Genomic DNA, 24,079 nt, shown 5'->3' on the forward strand with positions numbered 1-24,079 from the left:
CTTGAAGATATTCGAGGCTTATCATGGTCCTCGTATTTTACCTTCTTCAATCGTTTTTTCATCATATACGACATTAATTTGTTTCTAACAATTTGGAATTTCGAGATATTGTCTTTACTATAGCCTTGATAAAGTCTATCCAGACGAAACACGTGTCGGCTGTTTGTATACCATTTGGACTGCTGTCCACGGCTGTTATATATTATTTGGACTTGTACACTTGAACAAGGATTCATGTTTCCATCTTCGATTCTGGTTCCAAGATGTCAGCTTAGGCTACAGGCCATTGTTCTTATTCAAAGACAATACGAGGAATAAAACTGAATATTACAGCTTCTTGGGATGTGCCTTGGTGTTTTTTCTATACCATTGTGGGTGACAAAGTCACGATTGGTGCCCTAAAGATGTGTGTCCTGTAGATATACTAATTTTGAGGAGAGCCATTGGTAGAACTTGAATATGTCTCCTCTGAAAGGACTGTGAGATATGGGTCCATGTTAGTATCATGGTGGACAATTGGTAGGCAGAGATGTTTTGTATAATATGACAGGGCGGTTCTGAAAATGAGGGCATCTACAGAAGAAACCTACAGCGGAGAGCATATCAGGTATGTCATCCTGTCCAGCATCCATCTCACAAACAAGCAAGGCACAACAAAAACAATGCCAACGTGTTAGACTTGGCATCATTGGCATGGTGTCCCCTAACTGTTTGCCTCTACTTCCCAGGTTGTTTCTGTTTGTGCTGTTTTGTTTGCTCTGGACACTTTTACCACTGCTGACTAGTGCTAAAGTGTAAATGTTCCCTATATAAATTGTATGTGTACATTGGCTATCCATGACTGGGATATTTGATTTACCAGTCTTAGGTGGTCATTCCAACCTCGGCGGTAAACCGCCGTTCAGAAGACCGCCATAACACCGCCGCGGCCGCAGTAAACCGCCACGGTCATTCTGACCCACAACAGGCAAACCGCCAAAATATAGACATCCACAAAATTCCGCCACACCAAAAGGGCAGCGGGAAACTGGCGATGACCAAACCTCCACCGTCACGCCAACAGAAATACACCCACACTATCACGACACACGAATACATGCAGTGGTCTTTCAACCGCGGTATTCCATTGGCGGTACACACCACCGCGCTCAAAATACACACACACTTACAAAATACAACCACATTGGACAATTCAAAATGCACACACCTGAGACACATACACACACCACTCCCACACACCCAATTAAATATAAAACACACACCCACATCACCCACAAACCTCCACTCCTAGAGATTCGTGAACACGCACCGAGAAAAGACATCCGAGCACCCAGACACCCAATTCACTGTCACCCAGCAATATTTGCACGCACTTCACACAACACAACAATATACATCACCACACTTAGCAGCACACAATCCACCCCACACATCACCCACACCACCCCATGGCACCGCAAAGACACCCCAGGTTCTCTGATGATGAACTCAGGGTCATGGTGGAGGAAATTGTACGAGTAGAGCCACAGCTGTTCGGGGCACAGGTGCAGCACACCACCATTGCCAGGAAGATGGAGCTATGGAGCAGAATATTGGACAGGGTCAACGCTGTGGGACAGCACCCAAGAAATCGGGACGACATCAGGAAGAGGTGGAATGACCTACGGGGGAAGGTGCGTTCCATGGTATCCAGGCACAACATCGCGGTGCAGAAGACTAGCGGCGGACCCCCACCTCCTCCCCCAGAATTTACAACATGGGAGGAGCAAGTCTTGAACATCCTGCATCCTGAGGGCCTCGCAGGAGTAGGCGGAGGAATGGACTCTGGTAAGGCAAATCTTAACTACTTCTCCCCCCACCCCACCTGCATGCCAACTCATACCCCCACCCTCACCCTCACCCCCATCACATCCTACTCTTTGCAACTTTCTCACCATCACAACCCACCCATCCCAACACCTAGCCCTGCATGCGTCCACAAAGCATGGACACCCATCACCTAAGCATGCCCACTGCACATACACATACAAACCACCCCCCCCAACCACCGTCACAACAGCCCCCACAAAGGAATGCCAGCACTGGGGTACACGGGCACCCACCCATTGCACGCTATGACACACACAGAAGCAATAACCATGCTTTTATACCCCTGCAGGACCCGAACGTCACGTCACTGCGCAGGAGGGTCCACAAATGTCCCCTCCACCCCCAGAAGAGGCCCACAGTGAGGACAGCAGCTCTGTCTCCCTGGATCTAGATGACCAGCCCGGTCCATCGGGGACCTCGGGACAGTCGGTTCCCCTCACACAGCCACAGGCCACAGTAGACCTTCCCCCCTCTGGGAACACCAGCACAGCACCCACCCAGCGGGCCCATACCTCTGTCCCCAGGACATGTCAATCAGCGGTGTGTTTACCACTACAGGGAACCCAGGCTAACCCACCACCCCAACAACAACAGGGACCTGGGGGCAGTGGTAGTGGGCACACAGTCCAGGGGACAGAGGCCCAGGGAAACAGGGGAACTGGGAGGGATGCTGTGCGACAGGGGGGGGACAGGCCCAGGGAACCCACTCTCCACGAGGCCCTCTCCTCCATCATGGGAGCATACCACCGCTCCCAGGAGACAATGGCGACGGTCCTGGCTAGGTTTCAGGAGATCCAGCTTCTGCAGGAGGAACAGTATATGGGGTTCAGGGAGGAACTAAGAAACATCAGTTCCGCCATGGGTACCATCGTAGTGGCCCTTAATGAGGTAGTCACCACATTGCGGAACACTGTGGCACCTCAAAGGGCCCCTGACACTAGCATGCACCATGAACTGGCTACCACCTCCGCCGGCGCTAGTGGACAGGAGGCCCCGAAACAAGACCAACAGGCCACCAGAACCCCACCCCCTGCAGAAGGAGAACCACCCCGCAAGCGGGCCCTGAGATCCAGGAAGAAGACAGAGTAAGATGTCAAGACCCCCGCCAGCAAAGGATACCGCCCTGATTGTCATCCCACTGTCCCACATTGTCACCCTGTCCAACCTTAAACTGCCCCTGCTCCACTTCCCACAGGCATTTGGACAATGCACCTGTGAAACTGATAGTCTGGACTCTGCCATGGACAATCCTCCATCATCACCCCTCACCGATTTGCAACCACCCTTCCAATGTAGAGCACTTGAATAAAAAAAACACTTATTGCACAAAAAAATCTGGAGTTTGGCTGTGATTTAGAACAAATGTATTAGACATGACCGTGCCAAAATGTTCATTCACATTGTGATGGTAACAAACCGCTGTCACACAGCTGTAGTCCATGGGGAAACAAAGAATATGTCACGCAGTGGGGCCCACAGCTCTGAAAACGGAAGGGAAAGTCACAACACAGTTACCATACACTGGGGGAAAAAGTCAGACAGTAGAGAGGTAGGAGTCATTAAGTAAATGTAATATGCCGGTGTCTACTCTTACCTGTGTGTCACTGAAAATACTGCTGTATTACTGTGTTCCTGTTCTCTATGTCGTCCTCTTCGGCTTCCTCCTCTTCACTCTCCACAGGCTCCACAGCTGCTACAACACCACCATCTGGACCATCCTCCTGCAGAAAAGGCACCTGGCGGCGCAAACCCAGGTTGTGAAGCATACAGCAGGCCACGATGATCTGGCACACCTTCTTTGGTGAGTACATTAGGGATCCACCTGTCATATGGAGGCACCTGAACCTGGCCTTCAGGAGGCCAAAGGTTCGCTCGATCACCCTCGTAGTCCGCCCATGGGCCTCATTGTACCGTTCCTCTGCCCTTGTCCTGGGATTCCTCACTGGGGTCAGTAGCCAGGACAGGTTGGGGTAACCAGAGTCCCCTAATAGCCACACCCGGTGCCTCTGGAGTTGACCCATCACATACGGGATTCTGCTATTCCGCAGGATGTAGGCATCATGCACTGACCCAGGGAACTTGGCATTAACATGGGAGATGTACTGGTCAGCCAAACACACCATCTTTACATTCATCGAATGATAACTCTTCCGGTTCCTGTACACCTGTTCACTCCTTTGGGGGGGACCAAAGCAACATGTGTCCCATCAATGGCACCTATGATGTTGGGGATATGTCCAAGGGCATAGAAGTCACCCTTCACTGTAGGCAAATCCCCCACCTCAGGGAAAACGATGTAGCTCCGCATGTGTTTGAGCAGGGCAGACAACACTCTGGACAACACCTTGGAAAACATAGGATGGGTCATCCCTGATGACATGGCCACTGTTGTTTGAAATGACCCACTTGCTAAGAAATGGAGTACTGACAGCACCTGCACTAGAGGGGGGATCCCTGTGGGTTGGCGGATGGGTGACATCAGGTCTGGCTCCAGCTGGGCACACAGTTCCTGTATAGTGGCTCGGTCAAGCCTGTATGTCAGTATGACATGTCGTTCCTCCATTGTCGACAGGTCCACCAGCGGTCTGTACACGGGAAGATTCCTCCATCTCCTTGCATGTCCCAGCGGACGGTGCCTATGAAGGACAACAGCGAGCACAGAGTCAAGCAACCCACAGGTACGTAACCACAGCTTGCACATAGCACGATTCCCAATGCATTGAATGGCTTGTATGAGTGTTGGTGCATGGCCTAGGTATGTGTGACGCAGTTGGTAAATAGGCCATGTGGGCCCTTGAAATGGTGTCTGCCTGACCTGTGAAGTGCGACAGTGGGATGTGAGGTCAATGCGCTGGCATGGCACACCGCGGCGGTAGGCGGTCGAAGACCGCGGCGCTAAGCCGCATTGGTTAACATTGAACCCTATGGGTTTCAGGAGCCAATGACTATGTGCGCCGGCAGTCGCGGTACGCACCGCCGCGGTACGCACCGCCGCGGGCGTGACCGACATTTTCTATCTGCTTAATCACTCGATACCTGATCTTCAACTTGAGAGGACCTACACTGCAAGTGCTGCTGTGACCTCGGTCTGGAAGAGGCAATGGCTCATGCGACTGGGGAAGGGGCCCCTGCCTTCACTGCGGAGGAGTTGGAGAAACTCGTGGATGGGGTCCTCCCCCAGTATGCGCTACTCTACGATCCTCCAGACCAACAGGTAAGTACACTGGGACCATGCTTAGTGGGCAATGCCTGGGTTGAGTGGGGTGGATGAAAGATGGTGGGGAGGGGAGTGATTGAGGCATGCATCAAACGACAGATGAGAGCATGTGCCACATGGCAAGGGTGGGGATGGGGGGCCACTCACATAGAGCATGCAGAAGGTGATGACAATTTTTCTCTCCCTGTACATGTCACATAGGTCAGCGCCCACCAGAAAGTCGCGATTTGGCGTGCCATCGCCATGGACGTCCGGACCCTGGGGGTCCACAACAGACGGGGCACCCACTGCCGGAAGAGGTGGGAGGACATCCGACGCTGGAGCAGGAAGACGGCGGAGGCTCAACTGGGGATGGCCTCCCAACGTAGGAGGGGTGCCAGTCGTCATTTGACCCCCCTGATGTCCCGGATCCTGGCGGTGGCCTACCTCGATTTGGATTGGCGCTTGAGGACATCACAGCAGACACAAGGGGGTGAGTACAAATACATTCTGCTGACTTTGCGCGCAGTGGAGGTGTCTGGGTGGGGGAGGAGGGCTGTGGGTATCCCTAGGCCAGGGCGATTTCTGTATGCTAGGCCCCTCCGTAAGGCATAGCCCTTTGTGCCCCCCACCCACCTCTGTAGGGTGCCAAGTACAGGTATCCATGGCCCTGTGTCATCTATGTGTGCAGTTGTAATCCATAGGCTTGTAGGCCATGTCCCACGGATTGCGTAGTGGACCCCAAGTGCACAGCGTAGTGCAGGGGGCTTCTGTGTCTGTCTTGTCAGCCAACGGTAGCGGTAATCCATGCACTCAACATGTCTTTATTTCTCCTCCCTCCCTTTTTTGTGGTCTTCCTGTTCATGTGTGCATTAGCATCATCAGGCGGAGGAGAAGTGGCATCGGAGCACGAGGGAGCTGCATCTCACATGGCCATGGCGGGCCATGCAACTGACTCGGATTTCACCAGTGAGACGGAGGGCGAGGGGAGCTCCACAGTGGGGACTCGTGCTGATGTCAGTGACAGCGACTCGTCCTCTGAAGGGAGCTCCCTGGTGGTGGCGGCAACATCCGTGCCCCCCGCAACAACAGGTACAGCCGCCACCCAGCTCACCAGCACCGCCCTCCCAGCAGCCCCTCAGCGTTTGCCCCCTGCCCGCTCACCCAGGAAGGTGGGCATCTCCTTCGCCCCAGGCACCTCAGGCCCTGCCCCTGTCACCGCTGCCCTCAGTGAGGAGGTCATTGACCTCCTAAGGACCATCATTGTTGGGCAGTCTACCCTTTAGAATGCCATCCAGGGTGTACAAAGAGAGGTGCACCAGAGTAATGCATACCTGGAGGGCATTCATTTGGGTCAGGCTGCCCATCAGCGATCGTTCAACGCTCTGGCCTCAGCACTGACGGCAGCAATTGTCCCTGTCTCTAGCCTCCCCCCTCCAACTTCCTCCACCCAGACCCAATCCCCTGTACCTCTGCCTATCCCAGACACACCATCAGACCAGCCTGCACACACCTCAACACCCAAGGGAAGCTCATCCAGACATAAGCACCACACATCACACAAGCATTCACACAAGCAACATCCACATGCAGACATACCAACACCCACTGCCTCCACTGTGTCCCCTTCCTCCTCGTCTCCCTCCTCCCTCCCCGTGACGTCTCCACTCACACTTGCATGCACAACATCTTCAGCCACTACGTCCATCACCAGCACACACCTTTCAGAACACTCCGCACACGTGCAGTCACCACCCCCACTACCATTTACACGTCCCCTGTGTCCTCTCCAAGTGTGTCTGTCTCCCCCTCCCCCTCCTCCAAACTACACAAACGCAGGCAGCCACCCACCCAACAGCCATCCACCTCACGACAGCCTCCAGCCCAATCACCTGCACCCAAAGACACCAGACTTCACACTCCTACAACCACATCCTCTTCCTCCACTCCCATACCCACTACACCTACCCGTCCCTCTCTTTCCAAATTGATTTTCCTTTCCAAACTTGACCTCTTTCCTACAACTCCCCCACCCCGTCCGTCTCATAAGACTCCAATCAGCACCTCAGCCACCACAAAACCGGGACCAGTGAAGACTGTTGTCCATGGACTGTGGAGTCCCCCACCCTCAAGGGCATCCAGTTCAGCTAGGAGCCAAGGCACGGCCAGCCCACCACTGGAAAAGCATCCTAAGATTGCCAGTGCCCGGCGCGAGCGACCAAAGCCCCAGGGACCAAAATCCCTACATTGGCACCGTCAGGAAGTGAGGTGCCACCTGGCACACCGCCAAAGGTGGGAAAGGGCCACAAGAGTGCAGGGAAGGGTGGGAAGGGCAGCACGCCCGACAAGTCCGGCAGCAGGCCAGCTGGCCAGGAGGGCCCCACCAGCCCCATCCCAGGTGTGCAGGAGGACACAAACAGGCCCGGTACTGCAGCCCAGGAGGGCCCCGCCAGCCACAGCCCAGCTGCCCAGGAGGGCCCCGCCAGCCACAGCCCAGCTGCCCAGGAGGGCAATGAAGGACTGCCAACTCAAGCACCGCTGAAAATGGCAAGGACTGCCAAGGCAAGCACCACTGAACAGGGCAAGGACCGCCAAGGCAAGCACCGCTGAACAGGGCAAGGCCCGCCAAGACAAGCACCGCTGAACAGGGCTAGGACCGCTGAACTGGGCCCTTCATCTCAAGCACCGCTCCGCTGGGCACCGCCGTCTCAAGAACAGCTGAACTGGGCCCTTCTTCTCAAGCACCGCTGCACTGGGCCCTTCATCTCAAGCACCGCTGAACTGGGCCCTTCATCTCAAGCACCGCTCCGCTGGGCCCTTCATCTCAAGCACCGCTCCGCTGGGCACCACCGTCTCAAGCACCGCTGAACTGGGCCCTACATCTCAAGCACCGCTGAACTGGGCCCTTCATCTCAAGCACTGCTCCGCTGGGCACCGCCGTCTCAAGCACCGCTGCACTGGGCCCTTCATCTCAAGCACCGCTCTGCTGGGCACCGCCGTCTCAAGCACCGCTGCACTAGGCCCGTCATCTCAAGCACTGCTCCGCTGGGCCCTTCATCTCAAGCACCGCTCCGCTGGGCACCACCGTCTCAAGCACCGCTGAACTGGGCCCTTCATCTCAAGCACCGCTGAACTGGGCCCTACATCTCAAGCACCGCTGAACTGGGCCCTTCATCTCAAGCACCGCTCCGCTGGGCACCGCCGTCTCAAGCACCGCTGCACTGGGCCCCTCATCTCAAGCACCGCTGAACTGGGCCCTTCATCTCAAGCACCGCTGAACTGGGCCCTTCATCTCAAGCACCGCTCCACTGGGCACCGCCGTCTTAAGCACCGCTGAACTGGGCCCTTCATCTCAAGCACCGCTGAACTGGGCCCTTCATCTCAAGCACCGCTCCGCTGGGCCCTTCATCTCAAGCACCGCTCCGCTGGGCACCGCCATCTCAAGCACCGCTGAACTGGGCCCTTCATCTCAAGCACCGCTGAACTGGGCCCATCATCTCAAGCACCGCTCCGCTGGGCCCTTCATCTCAAGCACCGCTCCGCTGGGCACCGCCGTCTCAAGCACCGCTGAACTGGGCCCTTCATCTCAAGAACCGCTGCACTGGGCACCGCCGTCTCAAGCACCGCTGAACTGGGCCCTTCATCTCAAGAACCGCTGCACTGGGCCCTTCATCTCAAGCACCGCTCTGCTGGGCACCGCCGTCTCAAGCACAGCTGAACTGGGCCCTTCATCTCAAGCACCGCTGAACTGGGCCCTTCATCTCAAGCACCGCTCCGCTGGGCACCGCCGTCTCAAGCACCGCTGAACTGGGCCCTTCATCTCAAGCACCGCTGGCCCATTGGCGGAAGGGGCAGGCCCGCATCTGTGTCGGGCAGGGCTGCACGAAGCACTCTGGGCACTAGTCCCCATCCAGTACCTGTTATCTACTTGAGAGACTGTGGCTTTGCACTCCCCAGGATTGAACAGTGGGCAAGCCACCCACTGTAGAGACTTGAGAGACTGTGGCTTTGCACTCCCCAGGATGGCACGTGGCCATGGAGGCCCCTCGTGGATCTGGTGTCGTGGACTCATCAGGCTGAGGTGCCCCCCCTTCCCTTCCCCCTGAGGTGCCTGTAGTTTTCCTATCTGATGCCCCTGCAGTGTTCTCTCCGTTGGAGGCAGGTATCCTGTGTAGGCTTTGCCCATGTGTTTTCGCCCAGTGGCCCACGAACAATGGCTGATGGACATATCGGACTGGACAATTTATGTATATGAAGTTATAGATGTGTGATATATTTTATACTCAGTCTTACAATATAATTCTATATTTATAATCATTTCCTTTTGCCTTTGCATTCTTCTGGGGGGTTTGGGGGTGTAACTGTGATGTGTTGCTATGCATTGATGTGTATGTTGTAGTGGTTGAGGGTGAGGGTGGGTGTGTCGCATATGTGTGTCCCCGTAATTTTTTGTCTCCCCCTCCCCTGTGTCGTAGGTGAGGTACTCACTGTTGTCTTCTGCGCCGGCGTTCGTGCTCCTGGTAGAGGAGCAGGAAGACAATGGCTGGTAGGATGTGTAGTTCGGGTTCCATGCTGTCCAGATTCCCCATGGGGTGTATGGAGGTGAGCGTTTTCCGTTTGAAATGTCTGTTTCCGCCGTGTTTTTATCGGCGGGGCTACCGCCCCGGAAAAGGTGGCAGATTGGTGGGTTGTGATAGGGTGGGCGGTACATTGTCTCCCGCCTGTCTGTTGGCGGTGACCGCCGCGCTGTTTGTTTGTCCCGCCGTGGCGGGCGGTGTGTTAAAGTGGCAGTCTCTGTTGGCGGTTTCCGCCAGGGTCGGAATTGCATTTTTTTTACAGCCAGCCTGTTGGCGGTTTGACCGATGCTTTAACACCGACCGCCAGGGTTGGAATGAGGGCCTTAGTCCTTAGTAAATTGCACTAGAGGTGCCCAGGGCCCGTAAATCAAATGCTATTAGTGGGTCTGCAGCACTGGTTGTGCCACCCACATTAGCAGCCCTGTAATCAAGGCTCATACTTGCCACTGCAGTGTCTGTGAGTGCAGTTTTAAACTGACAGTTCCTTTTTATACACGTAATGAACCCCTAAGGTAGGCCCTAGGTAGCTCCATGGGCAGGGTGCAGTGTAAGGTGGGACATGTACTTATGTGTTTTACATGTCCTGACAGTGAAATACTGTCAAATTCGTTTTTCACAGTTGCAAGGCCTATATCTCTCATAGGTTAACATGGGGGCTGCCTTTAAATATGATTAAAGTGAAGATTCCCATTTAAAAATACATCTTTTAGTGAAGTTGGTTTTTAGATTGTGTGTTTGAAAATGCACACTTTTAGAAAATAGCCATTTAATTGCTTAAACCATTCTATGTCTCTGCTTGTTTGTGGATTCCCTGTCTGAGTCAGTTTGGCAATTGGGCTGTTTGTACCTCTCCTCTAGACAGTGACACTAAGGGAGCAGGGTTGTAGCCTGCATATCCTGATGGGCCAACTGGGCTGAGGAAAGGGGAGGAGCAGTCACTTACACCTGAAAGGACGGTGCATGCTCTCATACAATGCAGTCTCCAACCCCCTGGTGTGTGTCTCGGGCCTAGCCTGGGCAAGGCAGGATCTTGAATAGAACAGCTACTTTCCTTTGAAGTAGGCCTACTTCAAAGGCAGAAAGGGGTATGAGAAGAGAACCCAAAACCCCTGAAAAGCAGATTACTTCTGGAACTAAGAGGGACCTCTGACAAGGAGAAGAGGTGGAGAAGCTGGAGGAAGAGTACTGCCCCTTTGCCTGTGACTGTGCTTTGCTGGGTTGGCCTGCAGTAGCTGCTTCTGCCTGAGAGAGGACAAAGACTGACTTTTGTATTTCTTCCCACTGGTGAAGAATCTCCAAGGGCTTGAATGGAGCTTGCTTCCTGTTGTTGAGGTCTCCGGGACAAAAAAGACTTCTCTCTGCCAGCTCTTGGGCTTTCTGCTGAGAGTTCTGACTGTCAAGTGGTGCCCTAACCTGTCTCTGGGCCCTTGAAAGTTGAAGCTGGTGGAAAAGGGCAGAAATCCATGCAAGGATCGCCGTGCGGGGAAACTTATGACGCACCACCCTCTTCGGGGCTGAAAAATGACTAGCTGCCGGCCTCACGGCTACAATGAACACTCTACCTGCATCGGAGCTGGAGAAACAACACGCAACACCTGCAGCAGCTGCTGTTAACGACGCAAGCCCCCACGCAGTGCGGTTTCTTGACACTGTGCAACCGGATTTTGACTCAACATCGCTGGATGCCGAAAATCAACCCAAAGCTTTCCCCGATCTGAGATGCCCGTCTGGATCGACGTATCACCCTCTTGGGGGAGAGAAAAAACAATGCACGCTTACCGGAGAAGGAACGACGCACGCTCTTACTTGCGAGTGAGAAATGGATGCATCGCTGACCTTTTCCGATGCACACTCGCCCGTGTGGCTTTATTTTGACGCTACCCAGGTACTTTTGTACACTAACAACATTCTCACTGTTTTCTAAAGGATTTTAAACTCTTTTGCTTTTTAAATTCATAACTTGGCTTGTGCATGTTGGATTTTTGTTGTTTTTATCTTGTTTTGTTTAGATAAATATTATCTATTTTTCTAAACCTGTGTTGTGTTACTTTGTAGTGTTTTCACTAAGTTACTGTGTATGTTGGTATAAATACTTTACACCTTGCTTCTGAAGTTAAGCCTGTCTGCTCATGTCAAGCTACCAAGGGGCTAAGCGGGGGTTAACTGAGGGTGATTCTCCTTTACCCTGACTAGAGTGAGGGTCCTTGCTTGGACGGGGGTAACCTGACTGCCAACCAAAGACCCCATTTCAATCACAACGTAATGTAAACATGTAAAGCAATCCTCATTCCCACCAACTCCCCTTAGCCTATATTTCCCAACCAGAAGAAGCATCTGCCACCCTTTCCCATCATAGTTCAGAACAAACTATTTAACTAATGGGGGAGATATGACCTTAAAGGGCCAGAGACCTCCCTGCTGCTCTTAAATGCAATGGAACATTACCATATCAGGATAGCATGGTGATGGTGTGCAAACAACGCAAAAGACATATATGAGCTAGTGTGATCCAGAGTCAATATGTAAGCTTTCTGGGTCAGGCTGAGGCTGCGTGCCATCATCATCAATGAGTCAGCTTTCCTGGTCTCCTTCCGAGTCCCAAGTTGGATCTGGATTCGGAAGTCAGCTGGGCGATATTTTGTGCTCTTCCATTGATGCTTATTCTTTGGCTTTGTGGTTTCCTGGTTAAAGTCCAATTTGAGAATCGAGTCACCCCAAGGAGCAGGTGAGGTAAAAGTGAGTGGTTGTTGTTCAGTGAGCTAGGTCATGCCTCCTTTGAGGAGTCCAAAAACAATGTTTTGGACGGCTGCACCATTTGTAGTTAGGAGACGTACAAGAGCATGCAGGGGATATACATAGCATGTAGCTTGATTTTAACTTGATCAAAGGAGTTACGCTGTCTTTGTACCATACTAGTATAGTCTGGAAAGATCAAGATACATCCCGATTGAAATGGAAGTTCTTTGGCAAGGAGTGTGCCTTTTAAAATGGCAACTCGGTCTTAGTAATGCAAAAATTGTGCTATGAGGGGCCTCAGAGGCACCCCAGGAGGAGGCCTTTGGGTCAGGGAGTGGTGTGCCTGCTCTGTGACAAAGCAGTTGAAAATGTTAGCAGGACCTATTCAGGATCGGAGCCACTGCTCCCAGAAGTGTTTGGGCAACTGGCCTTCAACAGCATTCGGGAATCCAAAAAAGAGTAGGTTATTTTGCTAGGCCCTGCTTTTGGCATCCTTTGCATGTTCCTGCGGGCTCTGCATGTCTTTATTCAGTCAGGCCACTTCAGAGGAGAGGAGTTTAACTGTGCCCTTAATGGTGGATCCCTTCTTCCACTTCAGAGACCCATTCCACTGTGTCACACATTTTCTGTTTTTTAAATATGAACTTAACATTCTTATTCATTTAGCTGCTTGAATGCAGTTATAAAAATCATATAGGTAAACTTTAAGTTTACTTCCTTATGTTGTCATACTTTGTATTTTTTATATTACTTGAACTCCAAATATGTCTTCAAACTCTCTCATGACAGGTGACAGGTGACAGCATTAGTAATGCCACTAATTTTTTTCAACTATATAGAAAAATTAAAAACGATGTCAACCCTTTCAGGATTAGACCTTGTCCTCTATAAAAAGCTAAATGTTCTCAGCAATAGGCCATGCATTCATGTTTTCATGAAACCGTGTAAGCAACATTGAGTGCATTCTCTACAGATGAAATGTACAAGACAATGCACGGGATATACATAGCACGTAGTTTGATTTTAACTTGATCAATGAATGTACGCTGGTGAGGGAGTGCAGCACTTATACTCAAAATTAACATGAAATGTTTATGAACTAATGCATAATAATGCAGCATAGAAAATGTATTAATGTGCTTTTGCTAAACGTGCGCTTGAAATGTGCCCACGGGGAGTGGCCGCCAATATATACAATGACTAATGAAACTGATTGATAATAATGAAAAGATGATATGTTAAAGTATGATTTTGCACTAATATTAAAGTTATATGCTAAAGTTTTCCTAATAAATCATCAGGCTTTAGTTAGCATGAGTCGAAGCCTAGCTGCCTGATTTCATATTAAATGTGTTTTTCTAACGTGCAGTGTGCTGACTTGCTGAAGGACATGTACTCGTATTTTTCCAAAGCTAAAGGATGAATGTAACAGTAGTAGATCCGTTCCCATGAAATTCGTCTTGCTCAGAGAAACATTTTTTCTGAATGCAACACTGTAGACTAGTTACAGGTACAAGGTTGCCTAAACCGGTACAGACAATGGACCTACTGACTGAAGATGCGAGAGGACCACGAGAGTATGAAATCATACCGGACATTCTGGCCGCTGGAGACGTCAATCATAAGAACCAATAAACTACGTGAGAACTGTTATGAGGTGACAATTTTAATGAAATCATTGGAAACCCATTGGATGGAGATAGTGGGGTGCTGATACTATCCAATCAAATATTAGGGGACTGTACAACAGAAAAGGGATAAAAACCTTTGACACGAGGAGCCATTGGATAGATGCCGTTGCGAACTTTTGTTATGACCCAGACACTTTGTCACTCTGCATAGAGACTTTGCTGTTTGGTTCTTCAAACCATCCTTGACTTACCTTTGCCTGTTATATACTTTTCCTACTTATGAGGGAAGTGTCCCTTCTTACCTAAATTGTTGAATTCCCTGTCTGATGGCAAATCAACTGAGGTCCTGAGAACGAAGACTGAATCTGTATGCTGACCCAATACGGAGGGTAACTCTATCATGATGAAATTGTAATTGTCTGTTTGCCTTTCCTTTCTAGGTACCAGCTGCTTCTTTTGACAGAGATCACAGCTAGATGTTTTCTAAATTGGTGTTACCAAATTGTTTTGCATGAAGCCTAACATGCCATTGCTAATTTGATGTTAGTTAAGGGGTTCACTTAACGGACGCACATAGACAAATGACTGATCCCATGCTTTGTTGAATAATGTGCTAGTGATATTCTGCCAAGGTTATCCTATGTTGACATCGTCCTATGTTCTAATGTTTATGATCTTGGCATTGAGGAAATCTTATTCGAGTTGCCATATTATGACAATGCTGATGTGTTTCATGGTTTTGAGACTAATAAACGTACTAGTAGAATTGTAGTCAATAGGGAATAAATATCACAAAATCATACTAAGCTGGTGTGGTTATTCATGACTGAGAGGTCATGGTGGTTTCTGAGTCTTATTGATGACGTTATTGACTTATTGATTGACATGTTGATTAGTTGTCTCGTCCTAAGGTGTCTTCAATCAGGGTCAAAAGATTCATTGGCCTAAAACGAGTCTCAGTGAGAGTAAAATAACTAGAAAGGGATATGTTAACACTGGCTTTGTACCATACGAGTATATTCCGGAAAGAACAAGATACGTCCCGAGTGGAAAGAAATAATGCTGCTTTGCACTAGGGCAAGTTCTGCAAATGCACCCTATAAAATATAAACAAATGCCCTAAGGCGTATAACCTATTCAGGCACCCAGCTAAAACAGGGTGAACTGCAAGTTCTCCAGGGCCTAAAGCTCATGGTTTAAATTATCCCTTACACTACACAAAATATACAGAACTCGTCCCAAGGAATAGTATCAAAAATGTTTAAGACAGTCGGATATGATTGTAGGACTATAATCCTAGTATACAGCTAGGGGTCTAATAATCGCTGCAAATTGCATCCCTCCCACGTAACATAAAAGGGGTCTGACTTACGTACAACTGACTTCTTCTAAAGCTACTCTTCGAAGGATACCCCCTACTAATTGAATACTAGTTGTCAATGTTTGCCATAGGTCAGCTTTTTTTCAAATTCCGTTCTAACTTCAGCATAAAATATGTTTTGTTGTCTAGTGAAATATTGAAATCAGTTATGGAGTAGCAAGTCGAAATAACAATCAAATTGCTTTTTTGAGTATCTGACTATAAGGGAGTGCTAACATGTTTCATCCTTTGACCAAATTGTTTAGCCACCCTAAAGTGATCATTTCCACCGATATTCAAATGTGGGTATAGCTGTCTGCTGGTGCTACAAATGTGTAAACAATTTTCCTTTGTTTCAATCAATCAGTCAAGAATTTGTTAAGCGCACCACTCACCCGTGAGGGTCTCAAGGCGCTGAGGAGAGGAGGGGAGAGAAGGGGGGGGAGGTGCTGTTAGTGCTCAAACAGCCAGGTCTTGAGAAGTTTCCTGAAGGTAAGGTCTATGGTCTGGTACAGGCGGGTGGGAAGAAACCAGAAAAAATATAAGAAAAAGAAAATCGATTTGTAACCCAATAAAGCAACACTTTCTCCCATGTTTACTGATTATTGGGAGTGGAATCATAGTTTAACTTACTTCTAAAACAATGCAAAATGAAAGAAGTGTTATGTGGACTACCTAAATTAATCTCAGCCACTGGTAGTTTTTCAGGGCAGCAATCAAGTTAATTAATTTCTTGTCCACCATGCCCACCTCAGCAAGGAACTGGCCATATGCAAATCTACAAATCCATCGGGGTCCTGCTCCAAACAGAAGAGTCTAGCCCAAACTTGCATGCATGGTTCCTTCTGAATGGGAATGCAAGTGACCCCAGGCAGCTTTCAGGTGATTTGGACCACAACAATAGGGTGCAATTAGAGTCATACGGCACAGTGTACATAGGAACCATATCAGATTATGTCTGCCTTACTTATGGAGTTGCACTGCACAAAAAAGTGATTCGTAGTTACTCCTAGCTGCTATCCAGTCAATACCTTTTTGACCCAGTTGCCACCATACACAGGAGCCAGCCAGGTGCAAATCAGCCCTGCTCCTGCTCTAGTCAGAATGGCAAGGCATGGTTCCCTCTGAAAGGGAACAGAAGCTACGTTAGACCAGGTTTGTCCTATTTGTGCCTCATCAGTTAAGTGCAACTTGGTTTCTGTGGTACAATGTGAATGACAATGTAGGTATACTAGTCACACTTAGGGCATCTCACTGAGAAACAAAAGTGATAGATGAACTGCTTGAACTAATTTCAGACACCAGTAATTTTTCTGGGCTTAATTCAGTCCTTCAAATATTGCCCACCAGCTCCCCTCAGACAGGAACTAGATAAATGCAAATATGCATTGGATTCTGCTCAGTCATTACAGTCCAGGCCAAATTACCAGGCATGGTCCCCCCTGAACATGGACAAAAGCAGCCCTGCACCTGTTTTGACCTGACTTCTCATTAGTAAGGTGAGGCTCAAGTCCTACGACACAGTGAGCACAGGACCCATGTCTGGATGCACCTGTTTCACTTAGGGAGTCACACTAAGGAAATCATAAAAGTAGTATGTGGATTGCTTGACTTAATGTCAGTCACTAGTGAATCCTCTGGGCCACAATTGTTTTTGGTCCTGTATAATATAATGCTATGTACTTCTAAAATAAGGAACAATTTCGGTTTGGATTTTCAAACCTACTAAAATTAGCGGGTTTCTGGCGTACGTTTGATTGTTTTAGACATGTTAGGAAAAGAATCAGATATAATTTCTTATATGTTTGGCCGGTGGAAATTGCTAACTGTGGAAGTGACCATGTGGATTAATTTGGAATCATGTGATGTTTAGGTGTTGCACTTCTCTGAGGGATAGCACCAGTGGAAGAATGTTGGAACAGTTCTTGATATTGTTTTCTGTTCCCTGCTGTTGGTTCTTTATAGAGGGTGGATATTTCCATTTTTCAACCATAAGTGCTTGTTTTTTTAAAGTGACAGTGCTTCTTAGATATAAATGATCTTTATAGTAATTCAATTGCTCAGAATGTAGCAATGAAGACAAATGGCAAGAATGCATGAACTATAATTTACCACAACATAGAAAAATATGGCTAATACTAGGCAATGCATATGTGTTCAAAAGAGACGACATGGTCTAAACCATAAAAGTTAATGCCATACCCAGAAAGTAATGCATTTAATTTGGTTTCTCATGAGTTAACTAACATATCGTAATAAATACTTATTGCTTGTTTAAAACTATTTCATAGGGGTATTGGTAAATAAATTACATTCTAACCAGTAATCATATAAGAGCTTCCGCCTGTGAGAAAGTCATCCTTTTTGCCGATTACCCAAATTTTTTGACTGATACTGGTAGTCACTGACTTTGAATATGCCCTAGGCCCTGCTAATCAGGCCCATGGACAGTGCTCTGTGTGAAACATATATGGTAATTGGTGTAATTACAGTTGGTTCAGACAACCTACCTATAAGTCCCAGGGATATGGTAGGGAACATAGGTATAGAGGCAAGAGTGGATTTAATGCGTTTAAGAGTGCACTGCTGTTCTGTCGGCTGTCATTTTAAAGCCAGCCCTGCCTTGCAAGCTGATTTTAAAATAAAACTATGTCAACTTTGTAATTAAAATTACTTCAAAAGTTTAAAGCTACCTTTTAATTACATATAAGTCACCCCTTATTTCTACCATGGGTACCCCAAGGGTAGGGTGCCTTGTTACAAAAAAGCAAGGGCATTGTAAAATATGTTTTATATGGCCTGGTGAGGGAAAAACTATCAATTTTATTTTTCCCTATTGTAGTGCAGCTAGCTCTAAGGGCTAACATGGGAAGGCTTTATTAAACTTTAATAAAGTTTACATTTTGACAGAATGACTTATAACAGCATTTCAAAGTATCAATATAATGCTTATAATACATCCAACTTGCCAAGGTTGTATGTATTGTAACTATTGCAGGAAAGTAGTTTTAGAACTTGCTTTTCTGAAGTTACTTAAAGCAGCACTATGACAGCCTAATCTGATTGTCCAGTCTTTCACAGTCTAAGCCAAGCTGCTCCCTGATTGGGTATGAAGAGGCCTGGGGCTGGAACAATATAGACATCTGGTGGGAAGGGATTTGCTGCCTGCAGTTGCCAGGCCAGGAACGGGGCAGGGTAGCCAAACTAGTCTTCAAAGGGAGAAACACAGATAGTAAAGGAACCGGGCTTACTCCCACTTTCTGCACTCCCAACCAGATGGGAGACTTTCTAATTATATCAGAAGAGGGACTGGAAGGGGAGTGCAGATAAATGTTAGCCACACGTGTGGGTTGGGTTAGCCAGACCTGAAATGCAATGAGAGGTTTTCTACATTTGGAGTTTGATTTTTGCAGAGATGTGCAGTCTGAGTCAGAAATATGCCACACTTTAGAGGGAGTGGTTATCACGGAGGGTGGCAACTTGAATCCCATTGTTTGGGGGAGTCGCCCTTTTGCCAGCCCAGAATCTGGAATAAATATGGGAAAGCTGCACTGCAGCTCATGTCACTGCTTGGAAATATCTGAAGAAGAAGGACTGCACTACTGAACTCATGAACCGCACAAAGAGAAGACTGCACTCAGAAGAACTGCACCCATTACACTCTCAAGGCTACAAAAAAGAGGACCTTGTCTGTCTTAAAAGATCAAGGAGTGGACTCACTGATAAGCAACAGGATGAAAAGTGCTAGAAAGGGTCACTTGCATCAACTACCACAGGACAAGCCCAGCTGATCAACATCAACTAGACTTTACTTGAATTGACCAGGTGCACTGTGGGAATTGTAGTCCCCAAACCGCAAGAGGCAAGTCAGAGATTTTGGGCTCTTGACTGGTGTTGTGGTCTCTTCAAGACCCTCAAAGGATCTTTCAGGAGATGTTCTTAAAGTTTGGGAACTTTTGGACAACTTTTCCAAAAATATTCCAGAAAAGACTGGCTAGTCGTCGAGAATCAAGCCGCCGATGTTGAACTGCGACTTGACCTGACCGTACTAGTTTGTCCAACTGAAAGCTCCAGAGCTCCTTGCTGTCAAAGATGAAGACAAAGACCTCTAGGAGTTCCCTGAGGCATCACACTGCAGTAGCTTGCAATTATTGAACCGAAATCCAGATCCAAGGACCCGATCGTTTGACATTGAGAGAAAATGCACAAAAAAAATCACTACGTGCGAAGGTAAAAACTTGACTGTCCCCAACCATTCGATGTATCTGACCTCCATTCCATTGCAGTCAGCTTGAAACTTTGACTTGGTCCTGGTTGTAGGAGGCTGGACTGGCTTGTAGTGAGTACCAAGGGGTACTTGCACCTTGCACCAGGCCCAGTTATCCCTTATTAGTGTATAGGGTGTCTAGCAGCATAGGCTGATAGATAATGGTAGCTTAGCAGAGCAGCTTAGGCTGAACTAGGAGACGTGTGAAGCTACTACAGTACCACTTAGTTTCATATGCACAATATCATAAGAAAACACAATACACATTAAAATTAAAGGTACTTTATTTTTATGACAATATGCCAAAGTATCTCAGAGTGTACCCTCAGTGAGAGGATAGGAAATATACACAAGATATATATACACAATAGCAAAAATATGCAGTATAGTCTTAGAAAACAGTGCAAACAATGTATAGTTACAATAGGATGCAATGGGGACACATAGGGATAGGGTCAACACAAACCATATACTCCAAAAGTGGAATGCGAACCACGAATGGACCCCAAACCTATGTGACCTTGTAGAGGGTCGCTGGGACTATTAGAAAATAGTGAGAGTTAGAAAAATAACCCTCCCCAAGACCCTGAAAAGTGAGTGCAAAGTGCACTAAAGTTCCCCCAAGGACAAAGAAGTCGTGATAGAGGAATAATGCAGGAAAGACACAAACCAACAATGCAACAACGATGGATTTCCGATCTAGGGTACCTGTGGAACAAGGGGACCAAGTCCAAAAGTCACAAGCAAGTCGGAGATGGGCATATGCCCAGGAAATGCCAGCTGTGGGTGCAAAGAAGCTTCTACTGGACAGAAGAAGCAGAGGTTTCTGCAGGAACGAAAAAGTCTAGAGACTTTTCCTTTGGTGGACGGATCCCTCTCGCCGTGGAGAGTTGTGCAGAGGTGTTTTCCCGCCGAAAGAACGCCAACAAGCCTTGCTAGCTTCAAATTATGTGGTTAGCGTTTTTGGATGCTGCTGTGGCCCAGGAGGGACCAGAAGGTCGCAAATTGGACCAGGAGGTAGAGGGGACGTCGAGCAAGACAAGGAGCCCTCTTAGCAGCAGGTAGCACCTGGAGAAGTGCCAGAAATAGGCACTACGAGGATGCATGAAATGGTGCTCACCCGAAGTTACACAAAGGAGTCCCACGTCGCCGGAGACCAACTTAGAAAGTCGTGCAATGCAGGTTAGAGTGCCGTGGACCCAGGCTTGGCTGTGCACAAAGGATTTCCACCGGAAGTGCACAGGGGCCGGAGTAGCTGCAAAAGTCACGGTTCCCAGCAATGCAGTCTAGCGAGGTGAGGCAAGGACTTACCTCCACCAAACTTGGACTGAAGAGTCACTGGACTGTGGGGGTCACTTGGACAGAGTTGCTGGATTCGAGGGACCTCGCTCGTCATGCTGAGAGGAGACCCAAGGGACCGGTAATGCAGCTTTTTGATGCCTGCGGTTGCAGGGGGAAGATTCCGTCGACCCACGGGAGATTTCTTCAGAGCTTCTAGTGCAGAGAGGAGGCAGACTACCCCCACAGCATGCACCACCAAGAAAACAGTCGAGAAGGCGGCAGGATCAGCGTTACAGAGTTGCAGTAGTCGTCTTTGCTACTATGTTGCAGGTTTGCAGGCTTCCAGCGCGGTCAGCAGTCGATTCCTTGGCAGAAGGTGAAGAGAGAGATGCAGAGGAACTCGGCTGAGCTCTTGCATTCGTTATCTAAAGTTTCCCCAGAGACAGAGACCCTAAATAGCCAGAAAAGAGGGTTTGGCTACCTAGGAGAGAGGATAGGCTAGCAACACCTGAAGGAGCCTATCACAAGCAGTCTCTGACGTCACCTGGTGGCACTGGCCACTCAGAGCAGTCCAGTGTGCCAGCAGCACCTCTGTTTCCAAGATGGCAGAGGTCTGGAGCACACTGGAGGAGCTCTGGACACCTCCCAGGGGAGGTGCAGGTCAGGGGAGTGGTCACTCCCCTTTCCTTTGTCCAGTTTCGCGCCAGAGCAGGGCTAAGGGGTCCCCTGAACCGGTGTAGACTGGCTTATGGAGAATTGGGCACATCTGTGCCCAAGAAAGCATTTCCAGAGGCTGGGGGAGGCTACTCCTCCCCTGCCTTCACATCATTTTCCAAAGGGAGAGGGTGTAACACCCTCTCTCAGAGGAAGTCCATTGTTCTGCCATCCTGGGCCAGGCCTGGCTGGACCCCAGGAGGGCAGATGCCTGTCTGAGGGGTTGGCAGCAGCAGCAGCTGCAGTGAAACCCCAGGAAGGGCAGTTTGGCAGTACCAGGGTCTGTGCTACAGACCACTGGGATCATGGGATTGTGCCAACTATGCCAGGATGGTATAGAGGGGGCAATTCCATGATCATAGACATGTTACATGGCCATATTCGGAGTTACCATTGTGAAGCTACATATAGGTAGTGACCTATATGTAGTGCACGCGTGTAATGGTGTCCCCGCACTCACAAAGTCCGGGGAATTGGCCCTGAACAATGTGGGGGCACCTTGGCTAGTGCCAGGGTGCCCTCACACTAAGTAACTTTGCACCTAACTTTTACCAGGTAAAGGTTAGACATATGGGTGACTTATAAGTTACTTAAGTGCAGTGTAAAATGGCTGTGAAATAACGTGGACGTTATTTCACTCAGGCTGCAGTGGCAGGCCTGTGTAAGAATTGTCAGAGCTCCCTATGGGTGGCAAAAGAAATGCTGCAGCCCATAGGGATCTCCTGGAACCCCAATACCCTGGGTACCTCAGTACCATATACTAGGGAATTATAAGGGTGTTCCAGTAAGCCAATGTAAATTGGTAAAATTAGTCACTAGCCTGTTAGTGACAATTTTGAAAGAAATGAGAGAGCATAACCACTGAGGTTCTGATTAGCAGAGCCTCAGTGAGACAGTTAGTCACTACACAGGTAACACATTCAGGCACACTTATGAGCACTGGGGCCCTGGTGAACAGGGTCCCAGTGACACATACAACTAAAACAACATATATACAGTGAAAAATGGGGGTAACATGCCAGGCAAGATGGTACTTTCCTACCCTGGTCCAGCATGATCAGTTAGCCACAATTGGCACTTTTCACTTCTCGCAGCTAGGTAGCACATTTTTGCATTTAATCTTTAGGAATTCATGTCTCCAGTTCCATACATTGATTTTTGTCGTTTTGGTGTGATTTTAAAGATATGAATATTGTCTCTTTTAATAAATTGGTGTTGAATTTTTATTGTGTTTCATGTCTTACTTATAAACTGCTTAGTTTGTATTAAATGCTCTACACACCTGTCTTCTATGATAAGCATGACTGCTTCTCAGTCAAGCTACCAAGGGTTGAGCAAAGATTAATTTACTGATGCTGCACTGGGCCTTATTTGTGATCAAGGTGTTATTACTGGTTGTAAGTACCTGCCTTCAAATACTTATAAACCACCTTCTAACACCGCCTAATCTTTTGTTAAAAGCATTGGGTTACCAAGATAGCGTTGACATTCTATCTCTGCTTGAGAGGGGAGTTTGACTTGTGTGCAAATACTCTTATTAAAACTTTGGAAAAGTAATATTCATGCTAAAATGAGGAATAACAGAACTCACAAACCTGGATGCACTATAAAATCACTTCTCAGTAGAAGAAACACTTTGCACATTGCCCAAAATATGCAAGGGTACTTAGAAATATTTTTTTAAATTCCTATTGACTAAACTGTTTTTCATCTCTCAGAAAATATAATATATTACAAACAAGAATATATATCTCTGTCAACCACTCTTTTTCATACTGTGAGTCTCATATTTAGCTGAGCCTTCATGTCACTTTCTCCACTCAAAAGAATGTGGTAGTTTTGCCGTTCGCTCTGAACAGATGTAAACATTCTCAACATTTTACTGCAGAAATTTCATGCCAAATGTATTTTTTCTCACACAATGAACTGGATATATAAGAGTCTAAGAAGCAAATGTGGATCAGTAGAGTTTGCTTGTGTTCTATGTTTAAATTCACTAAATAAAAAATATAAAATGCAGTCTGAACTGAAAATTACATTACAAACAGTGTCAGCAGTATTAACTATCTTTTCTTTAAAACACCTTCTCCAGTAAAAACATAGATTTTTAAACATATATATGTCCAAAACCATATTGCAGTCGCTGTAAATTGTAGATTATCAAGTTCTTGCTTCCTTTGGGGCGGAACGATGTGGCGGGGACTCGGTTCTGGACCATGCCAACCGTACATAGGTCTACAATAGGCAATGAGTAAGGTTGGCATTCTAACTTACACTGCTATTGTTTACTGGTCCGTCTGCCGACAGGAATAAAAGTCAAACAGTGTTGGGTAAGTCATTCATTCTAAGTTAATGGGGGGTTTTCTGGAAAAAAATGATAACCCAGACATTCATTTTACCAGTTTGTGATACTGTTTTAAAAAGTCGCTTACCAGTGCTTGCCCTTGG

Source organism: Pleurodeles waltl, chromosome 11, assembly GCF_031143425.1.
Source record: "Pleurodeles waltl isolate 20211129_DDA chromosome 11, aPleWal1.hap1.20221129, whole genome shotgun sequence".
Classification (NCBI taxonomy): Eukaryota; Metazoa; Chordata; class Amphibia; order Caudata; family Salamandridae; genus Pleurodeles; species Pleurodeles waltl.